The following is a 27,730-nucleotide window of genomic DNA, read 5'->3' as shown; positions in this document are numbered from 1 at the left end:
ATCATTAAATATGAACAGTGAAATATATTGAAAAAGTCTATTATAAATTTTTGAATCCAAAACTTTTATAGTACCTGTTAATGTACAAATTATAAATGATTTTTCAATAGTAGTTCAAGATTTGATTTTTTAATGGGTTTCTGTTGAAGGATTTATAAATATTCTAAAAAATTGCCGTAAATCCATTGAGAACGTAAAAATATTTGAAATTCTGCCAGCGATGAAAACGATGCCAGCGATTTCAGCGAAAAATTTTGGCGATAAAGGAGGCTGTTATGACTAATTTGCAATTATTTACATTATTCAAATTAAGATGAGCATTTCTGTGGGCTGTATTATGCATTTTGTTAAAATATATCCCCTTAGGATAAAAATATTTAGCTAGATTATAAAACTAGCTAATTAATAATAGTTTTATAATCTAGTTAAATATTTTTATTGTGGGTCCTGAAGGGGGTATATTTTAACAAAATGCAATTCTTTACATGTTAATGTTATAGTAAATGTCAAATTAAAATTATTGAAAAAACACTAATGAATTAAACTTAATGCATTAGAAATTGTGAAAATAAGAAATCAAATTGCACAAATATTATTTTTCAAATGTAAATTATCATAATTATTTATTTAAATTTGTGAGACAATAATATTAAATTTTTAATGTAAATCATAAATGCAATCCAGAAAATTATATATGCATCCATACAATTCTATAAAAACGCCTCCAATAAAACTCACGCACGGTGCGAATACATAGATTAGCCACAATTTTAGCACTCAAAGTAGAGAAACTCATTTATTTTAAATATGATTCTATAAGTACAATTATTTTTAGGAATGTACTTTATGCAATTGAATAATTTAAATAGCTATAATCAGTTCAAACAATGATACTCAAACATTTACAAGGTTATAAAAAATTAACTCTTTTGGTTGTTATATTCATTTGTTTTATTTAATTATAACAATATTCTAAAATTTAAATGAAAGAAAGTGTTTTTAATTAACAGATATTTTTTGACAAAATTATTCATTCAGAGTTAAATAGTTGCACGCGTTAACTCAACTCACACATATATACTCATACTTTATATACATATACTTTAAAAGTACAATTCGAATAACAATTTTGTAAGTGTGTATAAATAAACAGGATGAGTCAGGAAGAATGTGTCTAGCACTAAAAGTAGCTTGTAGTCTCTTAGAAGTTCTTATTCAATTGTCTATAGTTTAAAAGTTACAGTAATTTTAATTCATCACTTTATACTTAAGTATTCATGTAAAACTGTATCTTATAAATATGATTGGATAATAAATTGTAGTAAATTTTGTTAGCTGTATCTTTTTTCGTTTTGTTTATTATAAAATTTCAATTTCTCTAAAATTGGTCGAGAAATTCTTTACAATGAATAATTTAATTATAATATTATTCCCCCCCAAAATATTCTGCATATCTTTCTGATCATAAGCTCACAAACCGGCGGTCAAAGCTACACATATTATATTTCACTTATAGTACATGACTATCGTCTTAATAATGAAGCATCGTACGTACAACACACCAACTCACAAGACAGAACAGCATAAAACAGCTATACACAAACATACACAATAGTCATATACTATAACTATAATGTATGTGTCACTTTAATCGCTTGTAACTCGAAAGCTACTCGTAAAAAAAATTTGTGGCCATGAGAACTTTTGATCCGAACGATTCGAAGAACATTTTGAGGGCGTTTTGAAAAATTTTCAATGAATGAATAAATAGATTATCTAATCGTTTGGAGTCCTTAGTAGATAATAAAATTTACTACAATTTATCTTGCAAACAACTTTATTTCAGTTTACTATTTCCAGAGATATTTATTTATAGAGTTCTAAAATAAAAAATTGCAGTAACTTGAATATAAAAGACGAATGAAAATCCACTCGTAAAGTTAGACACGTTCCTTACGACTCACCCTTTATTATTTGCACTATACCTTTTTGCTTGTATTTTACAATTTAACTCTATGATTTATGTGGTTTTATTTGTATTTAATTTAATTAAATGGAAAGGAGAAGGATTTATATTTAAATTTAATTTTAATTCCACATGACATTCATTCTGTTCTGTTACTGTTACTGTTGGAGTGTTGGAAGTTTTTGAACAATAATAAAAGTAAATCATCATTTAGATGAACTAAAAACTCTTCATCGCATCAAATAAATTCCTCATCAACTATCTGCTCTCTCTGTTCTGCAAGAGTATAATTCAAATCACGTTGGCATTTTTATAAAAATTTATTCATTTAAAAATATTGCAATTTTATTTCTGACCTCTGTATTAAGATTTCAATTGAGACTATGGATGCAGATTAATAACTGTACAAAGGAAAAGAAATGCATAATTAGATATATCGCATAAAAACAGTATATTATCAGCATGACAATGTATTCATTTATACCCTATGAACAGTCACTTAAGCCAAATAGTGGTCAACCTCGGAATGAGAGATAATAAGCTAGACGCTTAAATGGTACATGTGGTTGAAACTTTATCTATCTTCATATAATTTTATTTACATTCTAATTAAGAATTTTTCAGATTGTTTCGACCATTCTAAAGTCTATAAAAATACCAGCTTTTATCCGCGGCTCCTTATTACCTGATAAAAATGGAAAAGACCATAAATTGTATCTTTCATGTTTTATGAAATGTCAAATAATTAATCAGTTTTCAATTTTTTTTAAATGTAAAAAGTATGTCTGATAACCTTGAGTGACAGATATGCATAAGTTGTCTCCTTCACCCAGGTTTATGAAATATCAAAATAGATAAATTAAATTTTTTATTATAAATATATTTTTATAAATTATAGCTTATGTGTTATTCTGATATATGAGCTATATTACTGTACAGTTTCATTTAAATCTATTCGCTAGTTTTTGCGTGAAATCGTAACAAACAACCAAACAAATAAACAAACAAACAAATATCCTTACTTTCACATTTATGATATACAGGAATAGGGATATTTTTTTCAAGCTCTTCAGCAATTATGAGAATTTTTTTATCACGAGACTGACGATGTAAGCAAAAAAATATTACGATCGAAAATTTTCGGTACTAATCGTATATTTTCATTAGTTTATGGATATTCCGCTCTGTACGGTCTATAAATACGGAAAATTTGAAAAAAATATGTCATAATATTCAATTGTGTAATAATTTTAGTGACAATAATTGTGATATTAATCATAATTAATTAAGTTTAATAATAAGTTCAATAAATGCAGATGACGTTGTTGTAACTTGTTTTATGACTCATTTATATTATAATTTTTATTGAAAGCATTCTTACTGGTACCTAACTTATAAGTATATTTATTTTCTATAAATAATCATATCAATTAATGAAAATGATATGATTATTTTGTTTTTGTTCTAAAATATTGACGGGAGTAAAATACTCAAAGAATATTATGTTTAAATTTTTGCAAATACTAGCATAAATTAATGAGTGGATAAAACGTTAAAAATATGTACAATCACGTTTATCCGAATTTGTTAGACACTACAGAATGTCAACTGCATAACGCATGTTACAGGATCTTTTAATTGCAATACCGATGTATTTAATGCTTTATAGAATAAAATTTCACTGAGATATCGCCAATACAGATGTATCATTACAACTTATCCATAATATGTAGTGGTCGTGTGGAGTAATTCACACCGCAATTTTATTATTTAGCGTGTTGGATAGTTAGTTGGATGGATGTGTAGTGTAGTGTCGAAATGTCGTCGTTATGCTCAGAGAAAATGACTATTCATAGTTATGTATATAAAATAGTGAATTAAAAATTCAATTGACAAGACGATGCTTTTAAAAAATCTAAAATTAACCGAAAATAGTACAATATGTAAATGTAGTATACATAGATATATACATATATAATATAATAGTATTTTGTATGAAAGATACAATCTAATTGCGCTTTAAAATAATACTGTGAGTGTAGATTATTGATTTTACTACACAACAATGTTTTCGGACAAATTTTTAAGGGTTCCGTTTTGTAATAATGAATTTTGTAGTTTTTAACCCCCGAGCTAAAAAAAATGGGTGTTATAAGTTTGACCGCTATGTGTGTGTGTCTGTATGTTTGTCTGTCGGGCATGTTGACGATCACCCAATGACCTTTGCTCAACAGAAATTTGGCATCAAACGACTAATACTGTTGTCAGATGATGCCTGTTAACTGAACGACTGTAACGTTACTATTTCGGCGCATTATTTCGGTGTGAATAGATACATGGTTAAAATTGTACTAAATGGACGTTTCAAAAACATGTCTAATCAACTCAAACGGTAGACTAATGTCAAAGTTATCCAATGTTTACATACCGACATAAAAAAAGGCACACCCTGTATATTAACTTATAGAAATTATTTTTTATTCTTTAGTTCAGCTAGTTACAAAAGCGTGTCTTTGCAGTTTTTAAATTTTTCTTTTCTACTTTCAATTCGGCTAGCTTCAAGATCGTGTTTTTTAGATTTTTTAACTATTGTTAATATTATGGAATATAATCTGCGCCTCCACCAGAAATATATGAATTATTGATATTATAAAGTCGTTAATCCTAAAGATCCTGATATTGTCATCGATCATTGATAAGTGTTCAAAGATTCTGTTACATAGTGACATACCAAGGTAATAAAAGACCTGTTAATGAGTTCACGGAGTTCACGCCAATAATTACCTACATAGTGATATCGGCAAAAATTTTTTTACCGTGTTATAAGATAATGTTTGATTTAAAGGCTAAAAATTTTCGATATTTTGAAAATTACACCAGGTATCGAAAAATTGTATTCTTACTTTTCGTCCTATATCGTCAAGTTATAATACAATTTATCATCAAAATTGAAAATATATATTTTTTAAATTTGTGCTCCCACTACCGTGCTCATACATCCTTAATTATAAAGAAACTCAAACAATCAAAATTTTGTTATTTTTTAAGTTATGCTTTTTTTTATAGTAGTCTTTATGTTTCACATTCCTTCTTCAATTATAATATTTTACTGTTTCATTTATAATAGAAAATTCGAATATTCGGATATACGATAAGATAATTTAACGGAATCACTTGCTATGCGAATCTGATGCACACTCTGTTGTTGGTTTTTTAAATCGATTTTACTGCACTAAAAAAAAACCAGTTCAAAAATATTAAAAATTCTGTTACGGTTGGAATAGGAATCGTTTATGTTTAGGTAGCCAGTACGTGTTTATTAAACGCAATTTTAATCCAATATTTGTAATTATAAAGTTATATTTATTATTCGACATTAAAGCCATTCTAGGTCAACTCTAACCACAGTTAATTCTAGAAATTAAAACTACTAAACATATAATATAGAACCATGTAGAGATGTTCATGAATATTTATTAAAAAGTCAAGGTTTTGTCCATTTAAAGTTTTTATTTTTTCGTAATCATTGTTCTTTACCAATTGAAGGTTAAAACGAAAACATTTTCAATTATTAGGTTATTCTGATGTATGAGTTATATTAAGTTATATTATCGTAAAGTTTCGTTTTAATTCCATTGAGTTGTTTTTGCGTGAAAGCGTAGCAAACAAACAAACGAATTTACCTTCACATTTATAATATGTTAGAATAAGAATAAGATACTTTTTAATTAATTTCTTATTAACTTGATTACAGACAGCTTTTATATTAATGGTACTGCAGGTTTAAAATTTACATGTCCAAAATGGACCCAAAATATTACGCAACGTTGAACAAAATATTGATTTCATTTTATTCTGATTATTCGATTTTATTTATTTTGAGATTGATTATTTTTGAATGATTCATATTCTTGTCTTGCTGTATTTTACATAATAAGCTCGATCGATATCTAAGGACTAAAAGGTATATCTTAATAATATATGCATGAAAAATTATTTGTATATTCGTATAACCATCTCTTTTCATAAAGTATGTAAATGTTAATTTTAAATATTCGCTCACGAATAAATTTATAAACTTGTTTACAAACATTTTAAAAATCATTTATAATTATTATAACAACGCTTTAATATTAATTAAAAACTTCAATATTTTACCAAGGTGTTCTTCAGTCAATAATTATTATCGTATTGATAAAAAGCTGTAATTTTCACCTCAAAAATCGAAATACAAAAATTGGTACATTGTAGCGAGGGTTGCAGGATTTTTAGAATTCAGCCGTGAGTATGAGTGCGGCGGTACTATGCTCGTGCTTTGGGGCAAGTAAAATATCTATGCGACGTAAAAAATAGACGGAATTTCCCCCTCTTAAAGTTAGTCTTTAAAGCAATACTATACCGCGTCATTTAAACTGCGTTTGATGCAAATGAATGTCTTTAATAATAACTTGATAATGTATTTAAGAGAAATTAATATTCTCTAGCAATTAATATCGCGAATATTGAGTTTTTTTTGCGGACCTAATTGCTGTGTATATTAATTTATTTCTGCATGTAATTTATTGAATCATAAAGTTATTGGTTTGGCCTCCAATGGCCCTAACCATGAGCATAGGTTTGTTGTTTGTTACGGTATATTTGTTTGAAAACATACAAAAGTAAAACTTGACACAACACTTGAATAGACATATTATAAGTATGTATGTACCCAGTGCTTACACTCCACACATCTACAGCTATCGCTTTGTGTAAATTTGTGTTAAAAATTTTTCAATTTTATAAATGCTTCGAATATAATTTCCTTTATTGTTTGTTATAATATAATCAATATTTTCATCAAAAATTCTTTAATAAATTTGTGTATGTAAATTATTGTTTAATATTCAAACAAAATACAATTTATATTAAAAATATCTTTTCTTTTTACACCGGATATTTCTCTTCTACCTAGATACTAACATAGAATTTCTATCAATGTATATGTATATGGGTAAAGTATGAATGTAACGGATGTCCCAATCAAGAATTCAAGATTTAAGTTTGAATAAAATATTCTTTATTAAACCAATATTTTATAATTGTAAATATCTTTCAATATAAACTCACTGTAATCGAAAAAAGTAGACTGCAAATTTTATAGGCCCGGAGTATTACACAATAAGCCGGAATTTATGTACTCTTTACACATTCATAAGAAAATTCTGTAAGTTTAAAATAAACGATGGTTTTTATTTCGAAATTAAATATGACATTCTTATTGGGACACTCATTATTTTATAACTGAACTTAGTCAACACACCCCTGCTACCTACTCGTCTCTTTTTATTTATAAATTCAAATATTATTTTCGATTTGTTTGTTTTGAACATAAAAAAGGGTAGTAAAAATGCATAGCATTAGCCTATATAAATTAATTTTATTTTAGGTTTCATTTTATTATTTTTACCCTTCACATAGGGTTGTTTACAAAGCGATTTTTTAACAACTTGCTAAATCGATATAATTAATAGTTTATTTCTAAATTGTGTAAACATTGAACTGAAACGTAAAAAGTTTCTTTTAAAGAAAATGGGTATTGGGCGATTCGGCGGTAAATGGACAAAAAAATGTTTTTCGATTTGCATAAAGAAATACGCAATACATTTTCGAGTGGTAAGAAACACATTTCATGATTTGCCGTTTTACGACAACTCGACGAGAGAGTTTTTCTTTGAACATTCCAGACGTTATTACTCGAGAATTGGCCGTAATAATAATAAATTTGTTCATCAAAATTGCATGTATTCTCGTAGCATTAAGTCTCCTAATTTACGATTTAAAGGTATTTAATATTTAAAAAAAAAAAATAACAAAAATAAATTAATTAAATTTCTGGAAACTGTCTGAATACAAGTAATTAAGGATACTTAAGAAGAAAAAAGATAATATCAATGAAATCAGCAACAGAAAAATATAAAAATCGAAATAGTTTCTTTATTGTCCGAAAAGTACAGCCAAGAATCGGTAGTATTGCTTAGAAGTGATAATTAAATCATAGAAAAAACGTTATCTGTAAGACCACAGGAATTCAGGAAACAGCGTCGTTAGGATAAATCGGAACGAAAATTAGAAATCTCAAATGACCAGTACTGTAAAGAACATGACAAATTGCGAATGCCACTGAAGATATGGCAGTAATGAAAATTCTATATGGCGACCATCAGAGGTCATATTGTGAAAAATAAAAAATGAAAGTCCAGTAACTATGTTAAGTGGGGTATCATTGAATGGCTATTAAATAGACAAATTGATTAACGTGAGAACTAAAATCAGCTCACGCGTTTAGTCTCTGCAGCGCCACAAAAGACAAAACATGCAGACATGAAAATTAAAGTCAACGAACTTTGGTAGGTGGGGCATCTTTGAATAGGTATTTGAAAATCCTAAGGACTGCGTTAAATAAAACTGAAAAGAAAAAAACAAATCCAGCAGTTTACACAGCGACTTTAACTGTTGGGACTCATTATTGGGAAGATTTGAGTGGGTCTACATTTGAATGGGTCCCAACTGTTAAAGTCAATATGTAAACTGCTGGATTTGTTTTTTCTATTTAGCTTTTATTTAACTAATCGAGCTTTTTTATTTATTTTTTTTAATTTAAATCAGTTATAAGTTTTAACTGACTTGTATATACTTAAAGAAATTAGTGTACGTTTAATTAAATGAACAGATTGTATATAGAAGAACAACCACAATATAAATAATTGAAGATGCATTTTTAGTGAATTCCCTCGTTATTAATTATTTGATAAGAACCTTCAGTTCATATTTTTAGAACAAACATCATTGTTCTTAAAAATAAAATAATATAAAATAAAAACCAAACACAACAAATAATATAATATTTTAGGAAATGTAATTAAAATTTCAATTATTAATATAAATTAAAATGAATTTAAAACGGTACTTACCAATCTTATAGCTATGTTACTAATTTTAGCAGCTTGTAGATGATTCGTTCGTTTCAACATAATATTTATAATAAATAAAGTGTATGTAGGTAGATTATGATGTTCGATATTTCATCTGAAACAATAGAAACAAGAAGTAGTGTTATGACTTAATAGTATAAATTATTGTAAACATTTTCTATACGAAAATTTGGCAAAAGTAGCGTTTTTGAATGTCATATTTTCTTTCTACTATTACACTTATTATCGCCAAGTTTTTTGAAATTGATTGTATTTTATACAAATTTAAAAAGATATTTGATATCATTTTAAAAACCTATGACATTTTTGAAATTCATTATCTTTAATGAAACCAACAGCTTATGAAACCAACGTATTCTTCTGAATAACAAACAATAAACCAAATATTTTCGGAGTTCTCCTGAGTAAAATGAAATAAAACACAAATTATTACGATAATCAAATTATTACGATAATATAATGTAGTTACAATTATTGCTATTTTTGGAGTCTGTTTCAGCCAAGGAAACAACTGTGAAAAAACAGTTTGCTACATTAAGTTGGCTGGCACCGTCTCCAAATAACAATAGCAACTTCTTTATTTTTTAGTCAATTTTAATTTAATTTTTTAAGTTCTAAATGTGGCAAATACAGTAACAAGCACACAATGACTACCTAATTGTTTTGAAAAGATTGAACTAAGTCTCTTCCCAGGAACAATGATATCGGTAAGTTCACCGTCACTCCAATTTACTTGTCTTTGAATTATTTATGCCTAACTGGATAAAAGAAAATTTCAAGGTGTTTCGCAGTTTTTGAAAAAAATTTACTTTGTAAAAAATAAATGCAAACATGTTTAAAATAAATTTTTATCCAGACAAGTTTTACGCGTTTAGAATAAACACTTGACGGAATAATAGTAACATTAATAAAAAACGGAAATATCTCTTAAAAATGGCCTTTTATAGGTATAATAATATAAACTTTAAATCGTAAATTATTTAATGGTTATATTATTATCCGATTGGAGTACTTTGAATGTGTATGTATATGGAGCTTAATAAACGTCTATATTCTTATGAGTGATGGCTAACTACCGTTTTAAAATCGATTAATTGAGATTCGCTACGAAAATTCATCCCTGGGACGTTCTCTTTGAAGATGCCCGAAAAATACACAAATAAAATTTTATGGAATAATTTTTGTTTAATCGTGTAGCGGAAACACTTCGAAAGAAACTATTAAATACGTGTTTTATTGGGCGACGAGCAAAATGATTTTTGTATTTACATTATTCCCTTATCTTCTCAGTAGAATAACATTCTGAAAACGAATGCTCGACTTATAAACCACACAAGAATTTCTATAGGTTTTATCATTGAAAGTATTTGGTGACGGTCATCCAGACTACCGCAGATAACTGTTACTTTTTTAATATTATTGTGCAGTTTGATTCTAAACATACATAATAGACACAGTTCATTCAGTTATCGGACTAGAAACGACGAACTTTTGTTATTGTTTAATTTCGAAATAAGAAACATTTAATAGTAAATACGTTGAAGTTCACTTGTAGTTTCTATCAAACCAAAATGGCACTGAGCAAAAGAGAGTATAGATATAAGTGCACATACATATGTAATCTCTTGCTTAGTGCCACTTTGGTTTGATAGAAGTCTAGTAGTTCAAATTCAAGATTGTATTTATAAAGACGCAAATGAATGTTTTTATAGTACACATATAATGTAATATGTAATATGTAATACATACTGCATACAAGATATATTATATTCTTAAAATATTCAATTTAACTGAAAAATACAATAGTTGACGAATATAGTGAACATTTATAAGTATATTACACGAGACAGACGTCGTCTAGGCGATATATGTGGTCATGTAATTTTCTATAGTTGAACAAACAACACAAGATCTTATACTATATAAAGTGTATATACAGAGTGATTTGTAGAAAATTTTAAGCTATTCTTTTGATGTATGTCACTTTTGTGTAATTCAAAAGAACAAAATTGTTAGAAATGTAACATCTTTTATTAAGGTACAAATCCTAATACACAAATGCACTAATAATATTTGTGTTTTTTGCTAGTTTGTATCAATAAAAAACATTTAATAAAAAACATTTTTTGCGGAACAAACTTTTATTGTAGTTAACAGTACAAAATAGTTTTAGACTTTTTGTAAAATCTACTTTTCATTTGGAAACGCTTACTTTAAAGCATCTAGGATGATTCGGACCGGAGCAGACACGGGGACAGGTGAAACTACATAAAAGCTTGTAAAAAAGTACAATGACTTTTACATATTCAGTCAGTAGAAGGTATAAATAGTGTAAATGTATCAGTTTATTATCAGTTGTGTAAAAGTAGCAGCCAACTAGCTTAATAAACCGTTCAATTAACAGTTTAGACTTGTAACTAAACGGGGCCGTTAAACTAGCGGCCTGAATATATTTCGCCATTTAATCAAACAGCTCGGCAAATTACTTGAAGCGTTAACTACCTACACACAAGCGATAACGGTTAACTACTTACTACGTAGAACAAAGAAGAAAATCCATCAAAAACTTTCTCTGCCCTGTCAAACGTTGAAGGAGTTTTCTTCCTTGAAAAGTATAGCTAAAAGAAAGGTTTACAATTTTTTAAGCGATAGCGTTTTTTTGGATAACATAGATTATTTTAGAATCTAGAAGAAGAAGTAGAGATAAATTCAACAAAAATAGTGAACTTAGGAATAAGGACTACAAGAGACTTGATGCATTACAGTGAACCAAAGGTGTTTGAGTGATACAGATAAAATATTAAGTCTATCCCAATTTCAGAAAACACTTGAATCGCAGTTTTATTTTAAAGCATACCGCGCGGAAAAAAGGAATGCTGATTTAGATGAAGAAGTATGATAAAGAAGTTAAAGCAAAAATTTTAAATATAATCGACTTTGTTTTAATTTTTAGCGTACCATCCTATAATATTAGCAGATACAAAATTTTCAACAAAATTCTTCAAATAAGTAAACCATAACATGTTGTAATTTTCATAGAATTTTACGAGCATTCACAACATGAAGAAAAGAAAATAACTATAAAAAAATAGTACACCAACAACCATCGACTTAAACATATTCCGATAAAATTTATTGATAACTATTTTGAAATGAAATCATCTCTATGTTGTCGTTGTCGTTGTCGTTCTTTGTTAGTTTTGGAACATAGCAGCAAGCGAATGGAAGGAAGAGAATGATGGATTCCAAGAATGAATTGAATGGAATGAGTTGTGATGGTGATGAGGTGGTGACGTCGTTCACCTCTAGTATTCTTATCAACAGTATAATATTTGACATTTAATATTATGAAATAGGAAAATTAATAATGTCATCATTATTATCTCCCTTCATTGGTTTTGATAAAATTCGTATATGTATCTGTCGTTATAATAATAATAATAATAATAATAATAATAATAATAATAATAATAATACGTAGTATCTATCTAATGCTAAAAACGTATATAGTTACTATTAAAATATCAAATGTGTAATGTCCGTATTAAAAGTATTTAATTTTAAATGTATATAATCATCTATCATAGAATATCTCTTTTTAGGGAGCGAAGAATGTTTTTCTATTGTAGTGAATGTCATTTATAAAGTTATTTTTTACAAATTGGCATGTAATTTATTTTTTATTCCCCGACGACACGGAGGTTTATACGTTTATCCGAAATGTATGTATGTATGTTCATCTGTTCTTTCATAGCTTCTAAACTACTTATCATAATTTGACACATGAGGTTTCATTGAAACGTCTTGATCGTCCGCTGGTTATAGGCTAATTGAATATGAACTAAAACAAATTTTAATTTAATGATACCATATTTGGTTGACACTTTTCAAATATAAGATTTTGATTATCGTGATGAAACCGATAAGTTATTATTAGGGACCTGTGAGATTTTCATTAGGCGGAAAAGATTCTATTTGTTTTTTATAACCTCTTGAATAAAAATTATATTACCATTCCCTAATTTATTTTAACTCATGTCTCTTATTTAATACATAATACGTCTCGTAACATACTGCGTTCCTAGCGAGTGCTTATGACACCTCATATACTTCATTTGGATAGGCGGATACATATAAGTGATAATATCTTGCTGAACAACCCTGTATTGTTAAAAATATATTTTAGTATTGCAAATAAATAATAATATTAAAGAAATCATAATAAATAAAATAAAACTTCCGAACGACATACTCGAGTAGCTGTGTTCGAGTAACAAATTTTGTTACTGGCAGCAAGATTTATATCAGCTGTAAATGAATTTAGACAATTCTTCACCGACAAATAACCTAAAATCGAAGTGATAGGACAGGTGGAGTCAACCTGTAAATACATAAAACATACAATAAATATCTGATACAATAAAACTGTATCAGATCCTTGTATGTGCGTATTGAAAAAAAAATACAACACAAGTGCTATGTATGATTTCAAAGTGCCAAAATTGACCGCCAGCCAATACAGTATTTCTCAATCCTATGGTTTCGAGTCCCAATCCTATGGTTTTCGGATAAGGATAATCAAACTTTGAGAACAAGTTTATTAATAGTATGCTCACATTTTACAAAACATATACAAAGAAATCGGCATAAAATATCGAAACCGATGCGGAATTTGAAAACATCAACACAGGAGTTTTGGTTAGTCCCGATTTGAATGATGAATTTTATTTTCCTCAAATTACAAAATCGGGGAAAAAATCCTCTCCAATGTAACAAGATGAAAAAGTTCCATACATTGATGGACTAAAAAATTTCTAATTAAAAACTTTGAAATTTCACTTTACCATTCGAAAGGGCCGTTTCCAAAAATCATTTCTCTACTATTGAAGATTATATAGACTTTTGTTGCCCTTTACCGTGGTCGTATGGACTTTTATATTGCTCTGCACAAAATGTGTCTTCTAACTTTTTGACTGCCTTAAAAAGACAATGTATTACGTAACCCTTTAAAGGTGTCTCATTATAAGAGAACGTTAAATTTGGCTGTTACAGTAGTATCACATTTTAAAACCTAGCAACCAATATTACAAGGTATTTTCAACATGACTGAAAATGAATACGTAGTCTATTATAGTGATGCTATAGTAATCACGAGATGTGCCACAAACTGTTCCTAAGCTAGTTGAAGTTAAAATAACATTTATAAGTTCAATCATATTCGCACATGTAATAGCAAAATAACCTATGGACGAAATCCGAACAATTGTGTTCTATAATTCAAATTTATTTACCTGCAAAATCTTAATTCCTAGCTCGATCATATTACGAGAAAAAAATAGGAAAGTAAAAAGGACGCAAGAAAGAATAATTGATTGAAAATGTAATGTAATCGAAATATTAGTTCATTTTTTGCCGTTTCAAAGTAATTAATTTTTGTCCCGCGAAACTACGAACAACTAATTTAAATGGTAAAGGTGGTAAAGTCATTATCACTGATCTTCAGAATCCAATTAATATTTTATCTTTAGAAAATATATTTATTAAAATTTTGACTAAAAACACAAAATAAAAATTTTTAAAAATTTAAAAAATTTAAAAAATGGATTGTATTTTTGAATCAAGCGTGTTTTCTCAATTTTTTATATTTTTTTATGTCAATTACTTTTATCCACCGTTGCTTTTGAATTTCATAATAATTGAAAATCAGTACCAGACTTACAAACGAAATGGTATTTTATAGTACCGAGTAATTGATAATCTATGTGATTATATAACTAAAATTACTAGGTTGATCGTAAAAAAGGTAAATCACTATGGACTGTAAACGTTCGCTGATTACCACCCTCTTTTTATCCATTCGTTCTATGGTCACTCCTACTAATTTCCTGTAATTTTATTCTCACCTGTATGTGGGTGTGCTCCGTACCCATGTCTGTACTTTTTTTTTCCTGTTTTAAAATAGTCAAGTAGTATATTGGATAATCAATAATCTCATAAAATTTTATAGTAAATTTTATTACGGGTGGTATAAATTTTTCTAAATGGGAATAATTGAAAATATTTACCACTAAAAATTTTTCTTAGAATATTTGCACAATTGTAATATTTACACAGTCGCCCTTCTGGTAGCTCAGTTGGTTAAAGCGTAACCAATTCCTTCCGCAGTATGTGTCCGCGGTTCGGGAATTCTATGGTTAACAGACTTATATCAAATGTAGACTGTGATTACAGTATAATGAACGACACAGGACTCTGTCTTGTAACATGAAATAAAATAATAAAAATATATAATAAATAATGGGGTTGAACCGCCGTTTCTCAGACCACGTCTATAACAGAAGCCGCCTACATCATTATTTTTTTTTCTTTATTTATTTGTTACATCTGAATATACAATTAATTTTATGATGTGGGTGGAGTCGACTACTTCGTTCTTATCCAAGTGAGACAGTGTGATCTATTTACGGTCCCATTCTCTATTTTGTTCACACTTCCGTTGCCTGGATTTGAACCCAAAACCTCTCAGCCAGCCGGTTCAAACATGAACCGTAACATTGTAACATGAAATACTTTTAATGTAAGTAAACGTTATTTATATCAAAATTTGCGGACTTTAAATGGCATGTCCTTTTATCAAAGTATACAATTTTTTGATGCTATTCATTGATTATGGAAAATTATATGAGAAATTTGACGCATGTTCGAGTCACAGCCGTAAATAAAGATATAACTTTCTATGCACCTGGTAGCAATAGCAACTCGGCCTTTGATTTGGAATACCAGAAGTTGAAGATTCGATTACCGTTCAGATAAACTGATGTCTGAAGAAATAGTCAAAAAAGTTAAAATAAAATAAGGTTTTTATGGATAGAATTTTCTAATGGGAACGGTAATTTTTAAAAATGGTACTCATGGGTGTAAAGTTTCTTAATCCGTTTCTGAACCTATCAAGGATTTATATTTGACAGGTGCTAATTATAGAGTGACGTGTGTATATTAGGAACAACCAGACATGCTTTGGATTTATAACACCCTCCTTAAACAAAACAAAAAAATTGTTTGTTTATAGTATTTATAAAACTTTTCAATAATTAATTACATTAATAATGCAAATATTATATTAAAATACTTTATGTACATTATTTTCTCAGTTTTTACCGCATTGAATCTGCAAAAATTTTAATCCAATATTATAATTTATTACTTAAATATTTCTTATTCATTTTATTTTTGTTCATACTTTTTCTCTTGCATAGTTAATAATGGTTTCAAAACTTTAGAAATGTTCAGAAAAGAATAAAAACTTAATTCGAACCAAAAAAAAAATGTATAAAAAGTGATAATCTTAATGATTATCGTATATATAAAATGGTATTTAAAAATTTATTAACTTTATAAATCGAAAAAAGTCGTTGAGTAATTTTGTATTAACTTTATAATATTGTAATGGATTAAGATAATAAAAGTCGAAAATTAAAAATTATTTTCAAAGATCTATTAACTGCATTCAGAAAGATAAAATGCTTTGAAAGGATATAAAGTTATTAAAACAACATACTTGAATAAAATGGATTTTCCATTCCGCAAATTTACTCCTTAATTCTAACTCACTCGGGAGCGTTATATTTTTGTTATTTTATTAAGTAGATAATTTAAAAACAAAGAAATGATTGGTCCGAAATTTTCTAGGCTCCGTGCTTTCAAGAATCTTAAAGCGTGTTTTCTCAACCTAGTTCGATCATCTAAGAACTACGTGTTCTAACTAATTTTTCAACTTCTTCCATAATATTCTAAAATATTCGCTACACTATCGTTATAACTAGTAAATAAGTGAAAATAAATAATTGAATTAGTTAACTGTTGAAATACCCTATATAGACAGTATCAAAGTTTTTAAAGTTTGCTTTTTCTAAAATTAGATAAGTTTAACAGATTTTTTAGGTCACGTTATTTATCCAGAATATTCAATAAATAAATTTAATATACTATTCATTCAAATGAATTAATGTATTTTCACATGTAAACGTATGCAACTTAATTACATATTCGCGCATGAGTAATAGATTCAGATTTTCTCATCACAAGACAAATAAGAAGACCGGGATTAAATCTAGATATGGAAGTTTACGCAAGCTGAAATCAAACCAACAACATCTATCAGCCCGAACCAGCACTCTAGCTTACTAAACTAAAGCAAATCAAAATTTAAAAAACATCTCCGTTTGTAATAATTTATAGGAATTATTTACTAAAAGTGAATAGGGGGACCTTTAGTTTATTAAAAACGCAAGATTTTTCACTCAACAGATAGCTGTTGAACTGAAATCTTTCTTTACACTTTAAAATTTAGTTTTTAATGTTTTTTATTTTATTTTTCCATTTAATAATGATATACTTATGTTTATATTATCTCAATGTATTTTTATTTACAAGGAGATGTATTTTAGGTAAAGTTTAGGCTAGAAACTATAATTTTAAGACTATGTTTTATGATTATAAATTGTAAATTTTTCGATTGAATAAACTAATGAACTTTGACCTTGAACACGCTATAAACAGGAATCACAAAACGTTTTTGAATAATTAAAAAAAAAGAATATTCTAGTAATGTAATTAATTTTTGTACTTGCATATTTAACGTCAAAATTAAAATTAAAATCCATACAAATGAATGTGTAAACTATAAATGTCAATAACAAAATGATTATAATAAATTATTATAATAACATATGAGATGTATGTTGTATATAAACATAAAATACAGAGATTCGTGACGTCACGTAGTTAGCCACAGAAACACGAGTTTTCAAAAGCAACATTTGAATATATAAATGGTACCTCTCTCTATAGCTAATAGAATTATTATGAATATTTTCAACAATTATTTATAATAATAATTTTTAATGTGTCAAATATTTAACACCTTCGAAAAATTGATTAATCATGGTGAACAAAATTTACATATTCAAATTGAAAAACATAATGAAATTGATTACCCATGTTATAAATAATAAATTTCTAAAAAAATGATATCAGCCATTTATTATCTATTTATATATAGATATATAAAACCAGTAATATTATATTTGCGCAATACTTATTTCACACCAGCCATCGTTTATTTTCGTTTATATTTTTACCAATCAATCTTACAGCGAAAGTTTCAAAAAAAGTAAGCAATTGTAGTTACCAAAAGAAGCAAAGGGAGTTATATCTCTTTTCTGTAACTTCAATATTAAAGAGTGTTGTTTTAAGGACGTTAAGGACACTGAAAAGAAATTCATATTTGACGAATGGTGCCACGATTGTGATACCCCGTACAGTAGTTTAAATGAAAGTAATATACTGTCTTAACAAATTTCAAAAATTGTTGTTTTGAAATGCAACAAACAACCTTTTTTTGATTGTTTCTACCACTTATAAATATTATAACAAAATACTTATGTGATTGTTACAACTACACAAGCAGGTAAAAAAAAGGTTTATACCCTGCCAATAGGTTTGTTTAAAAAAAAATTTGATTTCTTCAAGTCGGATTCGAACCAGCGCCATATACATTACATATACATTATTAATTTAAGTGTCCATTTAAGTGTTTAAGTCTACATATGGAAAATTTTATAAAAATGATCAATATGTTTATTTTAAACTCTCTGTTATTTGGTAACAATAATCATCATAAAGTTACCTTAATCACATATGGACTAAACATGATAGATATGCGATTATAATAACCAAATACGTATTTAAAGCAAACGCAAAGAAATTTTCTTTTAATTCATCGATTCGCTTTATTGACACGATTATATATTCCAACTACGTAAAATTTTATTTTCCATCAATAATATGCATGACTTTAAACTAAAATTTAACTCTTTCATAGAAGTAATGATTTTGTTTGTTTAACTTCAGTGGTTTTGTATCAATGAATACATATTTTAAATTCAATCCCATTCTATTGTAAATAGAAATATTTAGCTGTACTTGTTCCAATTGTTTGAATGTATTTTTACTTTATTTCAATATGAAGCGGCCAACTTCGGGATGAGGTTGTCATTATTTTAATTTGTTTCCCGTGTGTATAATATATTCTAACCTGTTTTGCTATGTGCTTTTATAGGTAAATTTTAAATAAAATAGTATGTATATTTTAAATAATCTTACGAAAGGAACTTAATTAAAAGCAAAAAATTTTTTTTGACCAAAATGTGAGCCAATAATTGTAAGTAGTTTTTGAATATTATAATAATTTATTTTAAATGTAATACGTTTTATTATAAACCAAACTATAACTTAAACGTTTTATTAATCGTATTTCATAAAAGAACTACTCATATATTATGTATACTTGTAATAAAACTTGCAAAAAATATTTAAAATATCAATAACAACATTTAAAATAATATTTTACGTAGCCATAAAAAATTTTATGCAACTGTCTCATATATCCTTCACAATGAAACGGTCTCATATTCAGTTCAATGTCCGATTTTTTTTAAAAATTATTAAAATAACGTTCATATCTTCAATATTGCTTACACACAAAAAAAATATAACTTCATAATAAGTTATAACTTACATACATTTACTTATGTACATACTATAGTGAAACCACACTAACTCAAAGCATCGAAAAACAGAGGTTCCCAAATTTTTTTATCTCGTGGACCACTTGCCATGTTTTCCGATTTTTTATGGACTCCCTGGTTAGCTAATAATACATTTTTGAAAATTCATTGATTATTTCAAAATATGTGTTTTGAATCCATTCCAACTGTAGTGGAATGTAAAATTTGTTTCTTATAAACCAACATAAAATTAAGTACTTAAGGAGATTTGCAAGGATTGAATAATACTAGGGATTTCAATAAAACTTTCTAAATACATTTTTGGATAAACAAAGCTTCCAAAAACCACAAAAAATTTGTTGGTCATCGGGCTTTTTATTATTATTTTACCGTTCAAAGATAGCTGAAAAAATGATAAATCATATAGGTTATCCTTTTCAATTGGATATTTCTAAATCAAAAAATCTAGAGAGTGTGATAAAAAACTATCTAAAATATTTAGACAAGCTTGTAGTTTATAATAATACCATAAAAATATAAGGTTGTCGATGATATAACAACCAAATTTTAATTTAAGTATTAGTTCATCGAAGATCCATCATTTGATGAACAGAGACGACTATAGTTAGAGTATTGATGATTGAAGAGCGACATCTATATTATCAAATTTATAAGCCTCACTTGCACACATATTTTTATAGTTGCGTGGTATTATTGTAAAGCCAAAAATAACTCATTACTTGACTACAAAGCATGTATTTGGTTTTTATTTATGTACCGTGCAATAAACCAAAATTTTTTTACAATATTGTAGGTTTACAATCACCTTACAATAGCTTTGATCTTAATTGGTCTGTTATGACCAGGATCTACTGCATGTATACATATACATATACGTATATAGATTTTACGACATTTCGTAATTTATTTTAAAGAAATTATTGAATTTATATATAAATCGATAACCTTAGTAAATGTTATTTGTGTTGATGTACTTACCAACGTAATACTAGCAGCGATACGTTTTTACGTTACGTGTGTGTATATATTATATGATGTTACGATCAAAGTAGGTACTAACACAAAGGAAATGTGTTTTTAAGCTCTCTTATATAACGAATCGTGCTTTAAAAACTGACATAAAAAAATCCTCTATATGAACTTTCGTTTTTTTCCTCCTTTCTACTTATATATAAATATCTATTCGAGAAAATAAGATTTTAAGAATTTTGTTTTTGTGTATGTTTTTGTTTTTTTCAAAATTTCGTTGCGTGTTTTCTTTCTTTGTTTTGAGAATTGAATTTATATGTCATTAAGCAGAATTATTTGACGATAAAATGAAAATGATAAAAACGGATGGAATCGAATTCAATTTAAAGCGCTTGTGTTTAGCGCCATTTTTAATTTCCTATAGTATAGCTGCTCTTTTATGAAGGTTTTCTAATAAACTTGCGATTGAGTTTATGTTGCATTTGTGTTTTCTAGAACCTGAAAAACAAAAATAAAACTGACAAAACCAATTAATAGTTTAAAAAACCCATATTTGATCATTATTATTATAAAAATTATCAGCCTAATTTCCTAGATAAATTTTTTGTATTATATAAATACGTATTTCGACTACCAAGTAGTCATCATCGGTATGAATCAGCTAATCGTATTTACTCTTATTGTGTATGTTACTCGTTGCTAATTTGTTTCAGTCCGCACCAAATTAGCAGCAAGTAACATACACAATAAGTGTAATTACGATTAGCTAATTCATATTGATGATGACTACTTGGTAGTCGAAACACGTATTTATATCATACATAAAATTGATCTAGGAAATTAGGGCAAAAAATCGAAATTTATTATTATTATCCAACTCTCGCTAAACACTCCAATCTTCAAAAAGTTAGGTTTGAGTTTATGTTTTGTTTTTGTTTGCCCGTTTAGTGAAATTAAGATTAAATTAAATTTTCAAAAATAAGGGGGGGGGGGGTCAATTTTTTATTAGATAACAAATATTAATTTCTGTTTCGTATGATCAAATGATTTCTACGGACTGTAGGAGGTAAAATTTTTATAGTCCTTCGTTCGTTTTCTCAGCGACGATTTTTTCGGCAAAATAGCCCAAGTAAAAATTGCTCTACTCTTATGGTAATCTTGAACTTGACTATCCAGGTTTTATTTTTTTGCAAACACAAAAAACTAGAATATAAACAATATTATTATGTATTTCTATGAAAGTTTTAATTCAATCTATCTACGAGTCAAATCGAATTTACATATTCATCTGACCGGATTATCATATTTCAAACGACAATTGAATATAATGTACTGAAATATTTTCGATGTCTTACTAACTTGATTGTGTAGTATTTCTTTAAAAGCCAACTAAAAACATTCGATAAAGTAATATAAACTCATACAATCTTTTGGTTTTTTATATATATTTTTTTGAAGATAGATAAGTTGTCAAATAACAAGTTTCAAATCAATTTTATTCAAAAATTGTCCAATAATGACAATTTCTTATCTTATGTTGCTATATAAATTGGTGTTGAAACAAAAAAATTCTCATATTTCTCTGTCACCGGATACGAAATGAATTCGACTACAATATAGATACAGGTTATTCACAGAGACTGTAGGTTTTTTTTTTATACATTACATACATTTTTTTTTTTGTATAATAAAACAAAGAACATTTAAAGAATACATTTTTGATAAGATTGGTCATTCAAAACTTTCAGTTCTTTTATAGTTTCAGATTAAAATTTTAATTTTTATAAAATGGCATTGAAATACAGACATGCCTCTCTCATTGAAGTGCTAACATCATTTTGGGCAATGTGTGTCTCCCATTTAAGTGATTTTGGCTGATGGCTGTTAAAATTCGATTTGCATGATAATAGAGTTTGGACCATATTATGTCTTCACTATGACTAGCCACAACAAAGAAAACGATTGGAACACAACGAATTATTTTAAATCAAACATTTCTATCAAAGAAAAATGCAGTTGAGAGACGACTCTCTAAGGAACTGTCGCCACAAATTAAACATAATTCCATCGATTTTCAATTCATTTAAATCAAGTGTACTATAAAAGATTAGACAGTAGCAATTCTGACTAAACTATGTTCCTCATTTTGTTACTATAAAGAAAAAAAACTATCAATAAATATGCCACTTAGCTTTATCAACCCAATAAGATCGTAATTTTGTAGACACATGAGTATTTTTATACATAAACGGACCATGTTCATTGTTTTGGCATGGGATAGATAAAACATAATATTAAAAACAAACAATTTCATCAGTATGTCTTCTTCATGCACAAAGTAGTATTGCCGCAAGATATGGAAACAAAGAAAAAGAAAGCTCGGCATATTTTGATTATTGTTTAGAATAAAATACTAAGCAGAAAAGTGTTTTTTTCCTGAAGTACTACTCAATGAGATAATTATTAAATAAATTTAATTAATAAAAATAATAACAATAATAATAATAATAATAATAAAAGCATGTTTAGTCCACTGGCTGGGCGAAGGCCTCGCCTAATAACCGCCATTGGTTCTATCTCTCGCTTTTGACGACCATTGTTGCCCTCTTTTCCTGGTGTTACTATATGGAGTCCATTGAATAGTACGGATAGTATACCTGCCATCCGAAAGTCTGGCCAAATGACTTGGCCATGTCCACTTCTGCGTTTTGACACTCACAACTACTTTCCTGACTTTTGCCTTAGACCGAATTCGAATTGAGTTTATTTTGTCTTTAATTTTTCACTAAGAAATTAGCAGATAGTGCAGAAATTAGCAGATTAGACTATCAAAAGAAATTAGCAGATAGTGGTAGAAAAGTTAGTTTTGCAGCTATAAAGCATCAATGGGAGTTCAATCATTTGTAACAACTTTGTATTTTTTGGTATTACATGCTTCGAAAAATTCGTCAATTTTTAGACGGAATTCGTACATTAACTAAAAGAATAATAAATCTACATAGTCACAATATTAGACAGAGATGATAGAGTATGTATATGTTCTCGTGTCATAAATGATGGAGTATGTTCTATTGCCATCGCTTCTCGCGACTGAACTAATCGCCACTTTTGGTATGTGCATTTGTATTGTGGTTTATGATGTGTTTTCTCCCAAAAATAAAAACCTTCACAAAAAAATTAATTTATTAAAATATTTTCTTCTTTATGTTTCTTACATACAAAATAGCACGAGATTTTATGAACAAAGATAAAATGTTATTCGTTTAAAAAAAATATATATATATTCCTCTAAGCCGTTTTATTCCATATTTTTTAAATTTGTAAAACGATAAATATTATTCTATATAATAAATGATTTTTTAATTATATTTTATCACGTCTAAAACATTTCAACACCTTTTATAACACAGCCTTTTTAAATTCCTCTGATAACCGTGTTAACATATGGTTAACAGAAACATAAAATATTCTAGTTAAATCTAAAATCGGTTAACCATGAATTTTTTGTATTTATTAAAGGTTTCGTAATGAAATCAAGTCATCGAAGAAGATCTTAAAATAAACTTATGCTTGTATTTTGATTTTTCCATTGGATGCTAAATGATATATAAATGATTGAATAGGAGAAAATTTATTCAGTATGAGCTATAATATTTCATGACATTTATGAAGCGGTAGAAAATTTGTATTTCATTTATGTTTGTACTGCGCATGCCAGTAATTCATGAGGTAATTTATCACTAGACTATTAGCTATCAATTGACGACAAATTTTCTTTTCATTTCTTTGTTTATTTGTTTATTTTCGAGGAATAATCGAGATGCTAAATTAATATAACACGAGAAACTACGTCATTTGCGCATATCTTAACCAGTCAATTGCAACGATAAATCCTTATTAAACTATACGTCAAACAATTTTACCCTACATAAAAATTCCTTTTTTTTCTTTTATTTTACAGATAAATGATATATTTAATTCATTTCCTCCCACTGCCACTATTTATACACAGATAATACGACAACGACAAGCCTGTTGAAAAAAGGGAAGATTCCACAATTTTATTTTCCATTAAAAAAGTGCATAACTTTAAACTAAAATCAATCTCTTTCATAGAATTAATGATTTTGTTTATTTAACTTCATTGATTTTGTATCAATGAATTCATATTTTAAATTCAATCTCATTCTATTGTAAATACAAATATTTAGGTGTACTTGTTCCAATAATTAGGAAATTGTTTGAACGTATTTTTACTTTATTTCAATATAAAACGGCCAACTTCGAGATGAGTTTGTCAATATTTTAATTTTTTTTAATGTACATTTCCATATCATTTCATTTTAACATAAAAATGTACATATCACCCATAACAACCATCGGTTATAACCATAATTTATCTTTAAAATACACAATGTATAATTTTTAACCGAGAAAAATGTCTGAGGCAATTTGATGTAATTGAAGAAATAGGATCATATCTGAACTATCAGAATATAATAATACATCGACACTATCGACGACTCTATCGACATCGGACATTCAACGGAATAATGATTTACATGATAACAAATAGTTACACAGAACAACATACAATATCTCTCCAAACATTGTATCTGTATGGTGTATAATAAACTAGGAGATAGTTTTATACTATCCAGTATCCATGCAGAACAACTAGATCTCTTCTAGATGTGTAATTGTATGTATGTATATTGCTAAAAATGAGAAAGGCAACAAAAAAAAACTCTTCTCATTACATATTTATAAATTGTAAAGAGCTTTTTACAACGATAAACAAAAGAAGAGTTGATGTCTTAGAAAACAGGACTTATTATGCTCTTTTCTGGAGACAATTCTATGTAATAATAAATAACTAAATAGTATTGCCAACATCAACCCAACAACAACAACATCGTAAAGAGTTAGTTGATAGTTGAAGCACCCAGTGTCGTACGTTGTTGCTTGAAGTGTATACAATGACAACAGTAACAAACCCATGGTGAATTAGGCCGTAAGCGGCCATACCAATAACTTTCCTATTCAGTAAATTATTATATTCATTGATAAATTATATTACACTGTTAAAATAAATTTAAAAGATTTGGATTTCTTTTCGAGAAGTATCTATTCGCACCATGTGTGAGTTTAATTGGAGGCGTTTCCATGGTAACGATACAATACTTGAGAATTGTATGGATGCATATATAATTGTATGGATTGCATTTATGACTTACATTGAAAATTTAATATTATTGTCTCACAAATTTAAATAAATAATTATGATAATTTACATTTGTAAAATAATATTTGTGCAATTTGATTTCTTATTTTCACAATTTTTAATGCATTAAGTTTAATTAATTAGTGTTTTTCAATAATTTTAATTTGACATTTTCTATCACATTAACATGTAAAGAATTGCCAATTAGTCATAACAGCCTCCTTTATCGCCAAAATTTTTCACTGGAAGCGCTGGCATCGATTTTATTGTCCCTACCATGACTGCGCACACAACGAATACATGTCAAAGTTTGTATTTCGTTTTTCGGGGTGAAAACTTGAACTGTGCATGAGACAGATAACAGTAACAGTAAGTCGACGTCGACGAGGATATGATTCTCTGCGCCTTCTTCTTCTTCAGATGATGATGATGATATAACCTTAACATTATTATTTGTATTCTATTTATGTAGTTTAGTTTAGATGAAAGCAATTAATTTTGATATCTATCATCTTGTAAACGTAGCTGTAATACATACTACGTAGTACGTAGACATAGTGTAGAGTGTAGAGTTGTAGCTGTGTAGTATTAATATAAAAGTTTTTGTATGAGTAATGAAGGCATTTATGAATTTATAAATCATATTAATTACGAAGATATTTGTAATAGTTAAAATAAACAAGGGTAACAACTTGAATATTAATTATTACATTAGAAACATACATCCAAAATTCTATGAATCTATCTATATTATTTATGTTTTATGCTGCTATACGTTTTATTATTTATAATATTTTTGGCTCTGTTTTTACTTATAAATTCAATTCTTATTCGTCAATAAAAAAAGACTATTTCGGTTTAAAATTTATTGAAAAAATAGATATCAAAAATATTAAAAAAAAACTACAAAATAAAATACGTAGGGGAGAGTAACCGTAATGCCCCCCTGACTTTAAAGAGTAAAAATTTATATATCAAATGAAATGATACTGCATTATCTATACATCTTCGATCAAAAAATTTAAGTAATATTTTAAACGGAACCATTATCACAAATATTTTTTTCCATTTATTAAAATGCAGTACGAATTTTGCAACCGGTTTCATAAGACTTACTCATCCATTTCCGAAATCGTACCCCGATGTAATATATCAATGCAACCTCCAATATTGCACCTTGTAATCAGCAAACAATAAACTTAATTTCTTATTTATTATAAATTGTTCAATATTATGCCATTTTATGGTACCTTAAATGCGTTTTCTGGAGGTGGAACGATTTAAGAAAGATCACACTCAATAACAAACACTTTCCTGTTTTTATCAATAATATTTGTTATGATCAATTATTTCTAGAAAACTACTAAGAAAAATTTGATGTTTCAATGTCCACCACAAAATGCACGTGTTCTACGCCTAAAACTAGATCTGCTAAATAATGATGCAATTTGTGCCTGAGTAGGTGTCAATGAGGCAGGCGATCTATACTCGGCGTACACAAAATTACAGATAGCCAAAGATGGCTTTACGAAATTATTAAAAAAATTAAAAGAAATAAAATTTTTGTTCAATATTCACCAACAATATTTTGAAGAAACAAAAAGTTTTTGAAACAATCAAACTTCTTAAAACCAGCTACTTCGTGGTGTATTAGTTAAGAAGTATATGTATTGTTATTCGTTGATGATTCCTTTTAAATTTTAGGTGTTACGTAACTTATTTGTTTTTTCGGTAATCCGTCTAATTCTAGTAAGTTTTATTTAGATTTTATGCTCTAACTTTGTGCATTCATTTTCAAATAATTTTACTGAAACTAAATTAATTAAATCTTATTTTATTTCGCAGTGCTTTCACAAAATTTGTTTTCTATCTATTTTATCAATATATGTAACAATACAAAAAGTCCGGTAACTGATTGAATTTGGCAAATGTGGCTATAGTATATTCAATTTTATAAATGACCCCAGTTGTTTAAAAAGCAGCCGCTAAACCAAAAAAATTAAAAAATTCT

General features: G+C 27.7%; 1 protein-coding gene across 1 annotated transcript in view; it reads right to left on the bottom strand.

Moving 5' to 3' along the window:
• LOC123293701 (ephrin-B2a-like) overlaps positions 1 to 27,730 on the bottom strand; it is a 331,992-nt gene that overhangs the window by 80,925 nt on the left and 223,337 nt on the right. The window contains exon 4 of the mRNA XM_044874593.1: positions 8,917 to 9,031. The gene's annotated coding sequence lies outside the window, so the exon portion shown is untranslated. The remainder of the gene's footprint in view (positions 1 to 8,916; positions 9,032 to 27,730) is intronic.

The sequence above is a fragment of the Chrysoperla carnea genome, chromosome 2 (assembly GCF_905475395.1).
Source record: "Chrysoperla carnea chromosome 2, inChrCarn1.1, whole genome shotgun sequence".
Lineage (NCBI taxonomy): Eukaryota > Metazoa > Arthropoda > Insecta > Neuroptera > Chrysopidae > Chrysoperla > Chrysoperla carnea.
This window is presented reverse-complemented; position numbering and strand designations above follow the sequence as displayed.